Here is a 10,305-nt window from a genome sequence, read left to right on the forward strand (position 1 = left end):
TGACTTACTATTTACATAGGAAGTTTGACTATGATACTATTACTGTTATACTGTGTGTATCAACTACGTAATGCAGGGACTGATACAAGAGGCACAGGAGATCCCGGTAAGGGGGATGGTCTTACAGGAGTGGTATCAGAGCCATGCTTGGCTGTAGGATGTGACCTTAGGATAGACTAGCTCATTTATGTTTATTTCAAAAAAGTATGTTATCAAAAAACCTCTTCTATACTTACCTCCTGTCTTGTTACCGTTGAAAACTTGATATGCTGGTTTTAAGCTGTCCCTTTTTCCCGGCAGATGGAAGATGAGGATTGGAACACAGTACAATGTCTTCGAGTGAAAGGCCTTCCCAAGTTGCTGTGGGAAGCTTGTTGCCGCCTGGGGTACACCCGATGTCCAGAGTACACTGGGCATGAGTACGACGAGAATGGATCCCATAAGTGCCAGGTTTTTCTGCTGATCTACGATTGCTCGAGGCACCCGAGCTAGTGACTGTGACACGTCAGTACCACCAGAGTACGGTACCCTGACACGTACCAGTTGGCGGCCTACAAGGCACTTCAGCACCTGTGCGGGAGGCGTGTTAGAGAGGTTGCACACACTGCGATGAGGCACTTTCCAGTTGCCGCCATGGATGATGTAGGACAGGAGGAAGAGGAGGACAATGCCATCATATTCGTAACAACATAGTACCTCCATGCCTTGGAGCACATGTACAATGAGACCTATCAGCTATTCAAAGATGCTCGCTATAGGGTAGAGGAGTCTGAGACATGTGAGAGAGCTCTCAGTGTGATGCTAGATCAGACCAGAGTCCAGGCTGCAGCTGCAAAGGACACCGTGGGAAGGAACCGCGAAGGATGACAGAGGGCGGTGAGAGCCCATCATAGGGATCTCAACCGATAGCATGCCATGAGTGGCTCCTGAACTAGGACGACGGCCAGAAGAGCACCTTCAGTATCCCAGCAAGTAGGACCCAGCACGTCATCCTTGCAGGTGTACCTCTCCTGCCAGCGCATATAGCAGCGACTATAGCAAATGGCCGGATTGAACCCTTGCAAGTTCCCGTAGCCACTAGAGGTTTGGTGCCTGCCAAGCCGATCCAGGATGGAGATATAGTGATACCCATGGAGGACTCTGAGGAGGAGGATCCTAGCGAGAGTGAGTTCATTAGTGACTGCAACAATGACAGCTTCAACAGGACCTCCAACCCCACTTTTGCCCCGACACTAGCAAGGACTTTCTCACCTGTTGAGTCAGCTGTTGGCAACACCGTCGACAGGTTCACCGACGACGCCTGTGGATGATGTGTCTTGGCTAGATGACATTAGGAGTAGATCCTTTTGTAGCTTTTGTTGTAGATAGCCTGGTAGCATGATGCTCTGCGAGCATGCTTTTGATGTAGTAGATCGAAAACTTTTGTACTAGTGACCTAGTGGAGATAGTCTTAGGTTTGTTTAATACATGTTGCTTGTACTCTTGTATGGTGCTGCTTCTTGTCTGAATCTTATTTGCATGATTGGCAAGGATTGTCCTTGCTCCTATCTTGTTTCCCTCATCTTATACCTGTATCTCAGCTCTTGCTTCCTCTCTTATCTTCAGAGAACAGATGGAATCGTTCAGGGAGTCCTCTCGCCACTGTCAACAACGTTAGATTGTACCTATCAAGTCGATCATAGTTGATACAATTAGATCTCAAGAAGGAAGTATGATAGGGTCCCGAGGAAGGCACTCCGAGGACCAAGGTAGAAGAAGAGACAGGAGTGCTGACTCTTAGACTAGTCATGAAGTCCATCAGAGCCACTGCAGCAGTCAAAGAACCCCACTGCCCCCACCACCAGAGAATGATCTAGTGGTAGTGATGACCAATCAAACCTGACTATTGGAGGCCATAGCTCAGGCAGGAATAAACAACAGAGGTTATGGACCTTCGAACAAGATGGCATAATTTATGAGGATAAGGCACCCAACCTTTGATAGTACCGACGATCCCTTGGAGGCTGATGACTGGCTCCGGGCAATCACTAGGAAGCTCCATGTCGTTAACTGTGAGGGTCGAGACATGGTTAATCTTGTCGCCCACCAACTCACCGGGTCAGCAGCAGAATGATGGGAGAACTACTGCAAAGCATTAGTGAATGTCGATGCCATCAGTTGGGAAGAATTCTGCGAAGAGTTCAGGAAATACCATGTGCCAACAAGGATCATGGAGATGAAGGCTGATGAGTTCCGTGACCTAAAGCAAGGGTTAATGATAGTGAAACAGTACATTCGGAAGTTCATCCGCCTTTCTCGCTACGCGCTCAAAGAGGTATCAACAGATAAGAAGAAGCAGGATCACTTAAAGAAGGGACTGCAACGTAGCTTGTATGTTCAACTTGTGCCTGTTATCTACCTCGACTTCAATACCATGATGAACAAGACCCTCCTACTAGAAGAGGCATCTACACCCATTGAGGCGAAAAGAAAAAGAAAGTTTGTTGATCGGAAGCCGCAGGGGACCAATTCCAACCGAAGGCAGAAAATTCAGTATTCGCAGCAGTCAATCATGCAGTACCCAACTCTGGGATTCTCATCCTGCACAACAGTATCTACTCATCGCAGTTCCAACCCATGACAGTCTCAGCAGACCAGCGCTCAGACTCCAGCAGCTACACAGAAGACATGTTTCATCTGTCATCAGCCAGGGCACTACATGAAGGATTGCCCCAATGCTAATAAGAACAATGTACCAGCTTGTTCAGGTCCAGCAGTAGGGGCAGGACGAGGAGGAAATCAATCAGCAGGACAATCACAGAAATATGGGCAAGGCCGCGTCAACCACATTGATGCTCAGGAAGCCCAAGAAGCACCAGAAGTTGTACTCGGTGAGTTCTCCATCAACTCAATCGTTGCAACAGTTTTATTCGATTCTGGAGCTTTGCATTCGTTTGTTTCTTCAAAGTTTGCTGCACTGCATAAGTTACCTACTGTGATACTTAAGAATCCGAAGCTGGTTCAATCTCCCGGGGGAAATATCCTATGTCGTCTAGGATGCCCCCGTGTTAAACTCCGTCTAAGTGGGGTAGAGTTCCTTGCAAACTTGGTGATTCTGAATTCAAGTGGAATAGATGTTATCCTGGGAATGGATTGGTTAACCAAGCACGAAGGCAATATAACATGCGTTAGTAGAAGAGTTACCCTGGTCAATCATAAAGGAATCAAGGTAGAGTTTGATCTCAAAGGACCCAAGACTGACCCAATGGCATGCAACTTGTCTACCCAGTCAATAGAGGATGTGCTTGTGATATGTGAATACCCAGATGTATTCCCAGAGGAGTTACCTGGTATGCCACCGGACCGTGACATAGAGTTCTTATTGATCTCTTACCCGTGACTGCCCCAATTGCCAAGAGACCTTATAGGATGGCAGTCAATGAACTGGAGTTATTGAAGGAGTTAGAGAATTACAAGCAAGTGGTTTCATCAGACCTAGTTCTTCACCTTGGGGATCTCCAGTTTTATTTGTAGAGAAGAAAGATGGGAGTCAAAGGATGTGTGTTGAAAACTGCTCCTTGAATGAGGTGACCATCAAGAACAAATACCCACTACCCTGGATTGATGATATGTTCGATCAGTTATGAGGAGCAAGGTACTTCACTAAGATAGATTTGAGATCTGGATACTACCAATTAAAGATTAGGAAAAGTGACATTCAAAAGACCGCCTTTATAATAAGGTATGGATTGTATGAGTTTACAGTCATGTCATTTGGATTGATAAATGCCACAGCCTACTTTATGAATCTGATGAATAAGGTATTCATGGAGGACTGGACCGATTTGTGGTAGTGTTTTTCGATGATATTCTCATCTACTCAAGGAGTGCCGAAGAGCACGAACAACATCTGAGGGTGGTTATGGAAAGGCTGAGAGCACATCAACTCTACGATTAGCTCAGCAAGTGTGAGTTTTGGCTTTAAGAAGTGGCATTTCTTGGTCATGCGCTGACAGCAGAAGGAGTATCAGTGGACCCTTCCATAGTTGAAGCAGTGGTCGATTGGATTCAACCACTCAATGTCTCATTAATCAGAAGCTTCCTTGGATTGGCAAGCTACTACAATAAGTTTATTGAGGGATTCTCAAAGATAGCTAAGCCAATGACCAATCTTCTCCAGAAATACGCCAAGTTCGAGTGGGATGAAGCCTATGAAGAGAGTTTCCAAGAACTCAAGAAGAGACTGACTACAGCCCCAGTGTTGAAATTGCCAGATATCTAGAATGACTTTGTAGTATATTGTGATGCCTCACGCCAGGGTTTAGGCTGTGCGCTGATGCAAGATGGCAAAGTTGTGGCTCATGCATCCAGGAAACTGAAGCCGCATGAAGAGAATTAGCCAACTAATGACCTGGAATTAGCAGCGGTTGTGCATGCACATAAGATATGGAGACATTACCTTCTTGGAAAAAAGTGTGAGATCTATACGGATCACAAGAGCTTGAAGTATACTTTCACTCAGTCAGAATTGAACCTAAGGCAACGAAGATGGCTAGAGTATCCAATATCACCCAGGCAAGGCTAATGTGGTGGCTGACGCCCTGAGTAGGAAAGTTTACTGCAATGATCTACCAGTTCATGAATTAAGACCAGAACTTCTTGCAGAGATGCAACATCTGAATCTGCACGTAACACAAGGACAAGTTCACACCCTGGTGGTACATCCAACACTAGAGGATAAAATCTGTGAGGCCTAGTTAAAAGATGAAGAGATTCTAGAAGTCAAAAAGAATCTCGGGTTAGATAAAGCACCAGGGTTCAGAATAGATCCACGAGGAACTGTGTTGTACAAGGATCGGTTATGCGTGCCGAATCGGGAAAATCTTAGAGAGTTAATCATGGATGAATCCCACAACTCTCCCTATTCTATTCATCCTGGATGTACCAAGATGTTCACAGATCTAAGGACCAAATACTGGTGGACAGGTATGAAGTTTGACATAACAGGTTTTGTCGCTTGATGTGACACCTGTCAAAGGGTCAAAGTAGAGCACCAAAGGTCAGCAGGATTGCTGCAACCATTACAGGTCCCGACTTGGAAGTGGGATGAAATTGGTATGGATTTTGTAGTTGGGTTACCCAGAACACAGAAGGGTAATGACTCCATATGGGTTATAGTAGATCGCTTGACAAAAGTAGCCCACCTTATGCCAGTCAAGACAACTTATAGAGGAGACAAGCTAGCAGACTTGTATATCGACCATATTCTTAGACTACATGGAGTTCCTAGCAGGATCGTCTCTGACCGAGGACCCTAGTTCACGTCAAGGTTTTGGAAAAGCCTACATACCGCCTTGGGGACTAGAGTATATTTCAGTTCTGCTTACCACCCACAGAAAGATGGTCAGACTGAAAGAGTAAACCATGTCCTGGAAGATCTTCTGAGAGCTTGTGTGATAACCTATGGAAAAGACTGGGAGAAAAGCCTGTCATTTGCAGAATTCTCCTACAATAATAGTTATCAAGCTAGTCTGAAGATGTCCCCCTTTGAGGTATTATATGGGAGAAAATGTAGAACACCCTTGCTATGGTCAGAAGTTGGAGAGCGCACGCTCTTCGGGCCAGCGTTACTCAAGGATGCAGAAGAACAAGTTGCCAAGACAAGGGAGAACTTGGGAGAAGCTCATAGTAGATAGAAAGGTTATGCGGATAACTGGAGGAGAGACTTGACCTTCGAAGTAGGAGACTATGTCTACCTTAAGGTATCCCCAATAAGAGGCACTCGGAGATTCCAGGTTCATGGGAAGTTATCACCTAGATATGTGGGACCTTACCAGCTACTCGAAAAGATTGGCTTAGTAGCTTACAAGACAGCTCTTCTGAAAGAGATGTCCGATGTACATAATGTGTTCCATGTTTCACATTTAAAGAAGTGTCTGAGAGTTCCAGAGGAACAAGTCCCCTTGGAAGTTATGGATCTACAGCAGGATCTTCAGTATGAGGAAAGACCGATCCGAGTCTTGGATGTGGCAACTCGTCAAACCAGAAGAACAATAGTAAGGTTCTGCCGAGTACAATGGAGTAATCACACAGAAGCAGAAGCTACATGGGAACGCGAAGATGATATGAAAAAGGAGTTCCAAATCTCTTCGATGAACTTTCCAAATCTCGAGGTCAAGATTCCATTTAAGTAGGGTAGGAATGTAACATCCTGAGTTTAAGCATGCCAATTAATTACAAAATTTGCTCCAAATTTAAACTTTTTAGGATTAATTAAGCTAGCTAAGGGTTAAGAAAATAGGTATGTGTATGTATATATACAGTATATATATACACATTCATGTTTATGAGAGGTGCTAAGTTGCATAAGTGTTTCAAGGTGCACTAGAATCAATTTCAAAGTAGTCTACACATTAAGTAGGTTCATATCCTTTATTTTGAGATTTCTATGGTTCTTTGTGTGGAGATTTGAAATTGAATGCCTCTCCATTTCAAATCTACTCTTAGATTCTATTTAGCTCAAATTCCTTAAATTCAAATCCTCTCCCAAAGATCTTTATCAAATCCAAATCAAAGTTCAAATATTCCAAATGGAGTTGATCTTAATCCCAAGTCAAAATTCAAATTCAAATTTTTCCATTTTGAATTATTCCCAAAATCCCTCTCTCTTTTCTTTTTCTCTTCCCCTTTTCTCCTTCTCTTTTCTCCCGGGCTGATTTCCTCTCCCCTCTCTCTTTCTCAGCCCACACGCGCTCACCCCATCCCATTCTCCACACTGGCGGCCCGACCGTGCCCACACGCGCTCGCCCCGTCCCGCGTGCTGCTCGGCCGTCTGCGTGTCCATGCCTCACACATCCGCTCGCGCGCCTTCCTCCCTCTCCTTCCTTCTTCCCTTTTCAGTGTGACGACACCTCCGTCGGCCGTCGTTTCCCTGGGAAAATCTTCTGACCAGCCTCCGCGATGTCCGCTCGCTCTTCTCCCCCACTTCTCTCCCTCTCTCTGCTGCCCATGCCCCGCTGCCCATGCCGTGAGACTTTCGTGTCCCGCGTGCGCATGGACGGCTCAGAGCTCGCCCATGCCTCGGGAAAAGGGTGGGCGCCGGCCGTCACCTCACCGTCGACGTCCCATGACGCCAGCAACCTGCACCGCCTCTCTCTGCCTCTCCCTTCCCTCTATAAATAGAGCCCGGCCTCTACCTCCCCTCTTTCTCCATCACTCCTCAACCCGCGCTCTCGCTGTCGCCATTACTGCCGCCGCGACCTCGCCATCGTCGATCTGCCAACCACATGCTGCCGACGAGCTTCAGGACCTTGCCACTGTCCAATCGCCAGATGCATGATGGGAGCCCACTCGAGCCAGTGGCCGAGCAGCGCCGCCACCGCCCCTTAGACAAATTGCCGACCGCCGCCTCGACCGTCGCCGTTCCTGCGTTCAGTGAGCCTGCCAGTTCTCTCTCGTGTCTACGTAGATAGTGTGTAGGCATCCCTGGGGCTCCCTCTTAGCTTATCGCCGTGCGCTGCCGTGTGGTTGTCTTTGTCGCTGTGCTTGCGCTCACTGCTGGCATGTTCCTTCTCCGTAGTGTGGCCTGGCCGTCGATCCGTGATGCCTAAAGGTGCTAGGACTCCTTCCCTTGTAGGTTGGCAGCCCCTAGTGAAGGTGAGGTGCTTCCTAATCATCTCGTGCCGTTGTGCTCTCCTTCGACCATCATCTGGTAGTGCCTCCGTCTCCGGCTGCTGTCGACGAGGTCCCCTCTGAGTTCGCCGTGCCCTGAAGTATCTCAACGTCCGCTCGTCATCGTGAGTCTTTGGTAGGAACACACTGTCCGCGAGCACTTCGGTGTAGCTCCACCGCTATTCCTCCCCGATGGGAAGTTTTCCCCCCTTCGCCGCCCTGTGTATCCGTGTGCGCACGCGCGTGCATAACCAGGCCGCCATCTATGTGCAAGGCAGCCCAGGCAAGCCAGCCGTGGCTCGGCCCAGTGGCCGGCTGGCCTGGTTGCCAAAGGCCTTACTCCCATGGGTCGGCCCAGAACTGTAGCCCCCCTAACCACCCAACCCAACACTGTGTATCCCAACACTGTGTAGTCCAAGCCCACCCTAGCACATCCAGGCTTGGGCCCGGTCCAATCTGGGCCATCTCGGCCCATCGGGTTACTATTCATGTGTGCCCAGGTTACTGTTCAGTGGGTCCCAGCCATGGGACCCACCTATGAATAGTGTGCTTTCGTAATTTTCTGATTTAATTTTAGATTAAATCTTTCGGGAGCCATAACTTCTCCATTGTGGCTCTGATTTTGGCGATTCTTTCGCCGAAATTCATCTAAAATCAAGATATATTCATCTGTCATATTATGATGTCCATTAGAACTCATTTGGCTTTCCATTTGGTGTTAGTTGGTTCTTCTCTAATGTAGCCGTTATTGATCATAGTCGCAATTGCAGAGCCACCAGAGTTCTGTGAGTGTTGCATAGGAAGCATTAGGAGCAAGGAGGACCCTGATTACAATCAAGACTTTGAATAAAACTCTGGAGAAAGCAAGTCCTATCTCCTTGATCATATTGAACCTATGTTTTCAAATAATATTCATGATCAACTAAAATTGGACTTATTATCACATGTGCTATGTAATACGCCTTTACAAACTACTTGCAATAGTTAATCCTATGAAACACATGCCATGTCTTGAATATTATCATCTAGAATACATATCACCCTAGGTATACCTGTTGTTATCTACATTAACGTCGGACGACGCTATGATATCTAACATGCTTAGGATTGAATATGTCTCCTCGGAGACATCGCTTCTAAAACTCCTCTACTCAGAGATAGGATTTACTATTATCAATGATAACTCATATACCATGAATCCTTGATAGTTGTGGATTCCGTGATGATTGTGAAATCTTGATGTCGTGTGGGATATGGAGGGCAGGTAGAGTAGTCTCTAGGAAGGATGCTCTTGGGGGCTTGAGTTACCTGGTGGTATTCATTGCCAATGAAGATGCTTAGCCCAGCCGCTTAAGGACCGAGTCTTGTGCCGTCATGCTTAGCCACCCCCGTGCAACCATGCGCCCTGTATGGGTAGGACTTGACTTTTCTTTCATCGGACTGAGTTGGGCATCATACTAGGAGGCTGAGAGCAACGAGCAGCCAAGGGTCCATCTGTCCCGCTGTTTGGAGGTTTTAGGGACTGGCTTAGGCTTAAAAAGGGATGCTGGCCTTTGAAATATGCAACTCTGGTACTTGGTGTGTCTCGTGGAAAAGCTTGGCAGGAAAGGTGTTTGGAGAGTCTTGGTAGGATTCGCTCCGCCGCCTGCAACGGATGGATGCTGAGCATATCGTGTGGGTAAAGTTGTACAACCTCTGCACAGTGTAAATCTATTCGAATAGCCGTGTCCATGGTCATGGACGTGTGAAGGCATGGTCACGCATGAATAGACTCTAGGTGTGTGCGTCTTGATGAGTTAGTGTGTGGACTAGATGTTCGTGTGATGTGATTCCTGGTTCGATCTACTAGAAACTGTGTGGTACTGGAGGTACACCAGATGTGATAAAAGGGACTGCGGAGTGAGACGTAGCCCCTCCCAGAACCGAGAAACCCCAGATACAGCTCGTTGCTGGTTTTTGAACTACTTAGAATGTTTGGAAGTCAATCATAGTTGATACAATTGGATATCTACATAAACTGCTTTACGTTTAAATTTAAACCGTAAAGCTTTATCCTTGAATAAACCCTTTATGCATCTATCAACACCTTGAAGTAGTATAGGGCTTGCTGAGTACCTTTCGTACTCACTCTTGCTATCATTCAGATGAAGAAGCCAATGCCGACTTTGCCGGAGGTGAAGCCGGGGATGAAGAATAGTCTTTGAAGTGCATTCGCACCCTCGCTGCTTGTGGCTTAGGCTTTTGCTTCCGTTGTGTGTTTTGGTGGCCGCTAGGCCAGGCTTGTAATATTCGATATGTATTATAAGCCTTTTGTACCCAGAACCTTACTATTTATTTATGAAGTTTGACCATGATACTATGACTGTTATACTGTGCGTATCAACTACGTAATCTACGGACTGATACAGGAGGCACATGAGATCCCGGTAGGGAGGGGTCTTATAGGTTGTGTCCCTCGCATGGATGTTGTCCCATTAGTGGATGAAATTGGACCGAGTTTTCAACTCATCCTGGCCTAGCGAAATGAGGTCCAAAGTTATCTCCAGCAGATACTCTAAAAATTCATCTCCTATAATTCTATTATAACATCTCCTAATACTATTACACCATCCACTACTTTTTTCATCTTCAGTAGCTACCATATTTACTACATTC

The sequence above is a fragment of the Phragmites australis genome, chromosome 19, assembly GCF_958298935.1.
Source record: "Phragmites australis chromosome 19, lpPhrAust1.1, whole genome shotgun sequence".
Classification (NCBI taxonomy): domain Eukaryota; kingdom Viridiplantae; phylum Streptophyta; class Magnoliopsida; order Poales; family Poaceae; genus Phragmites; species Phragmites australis.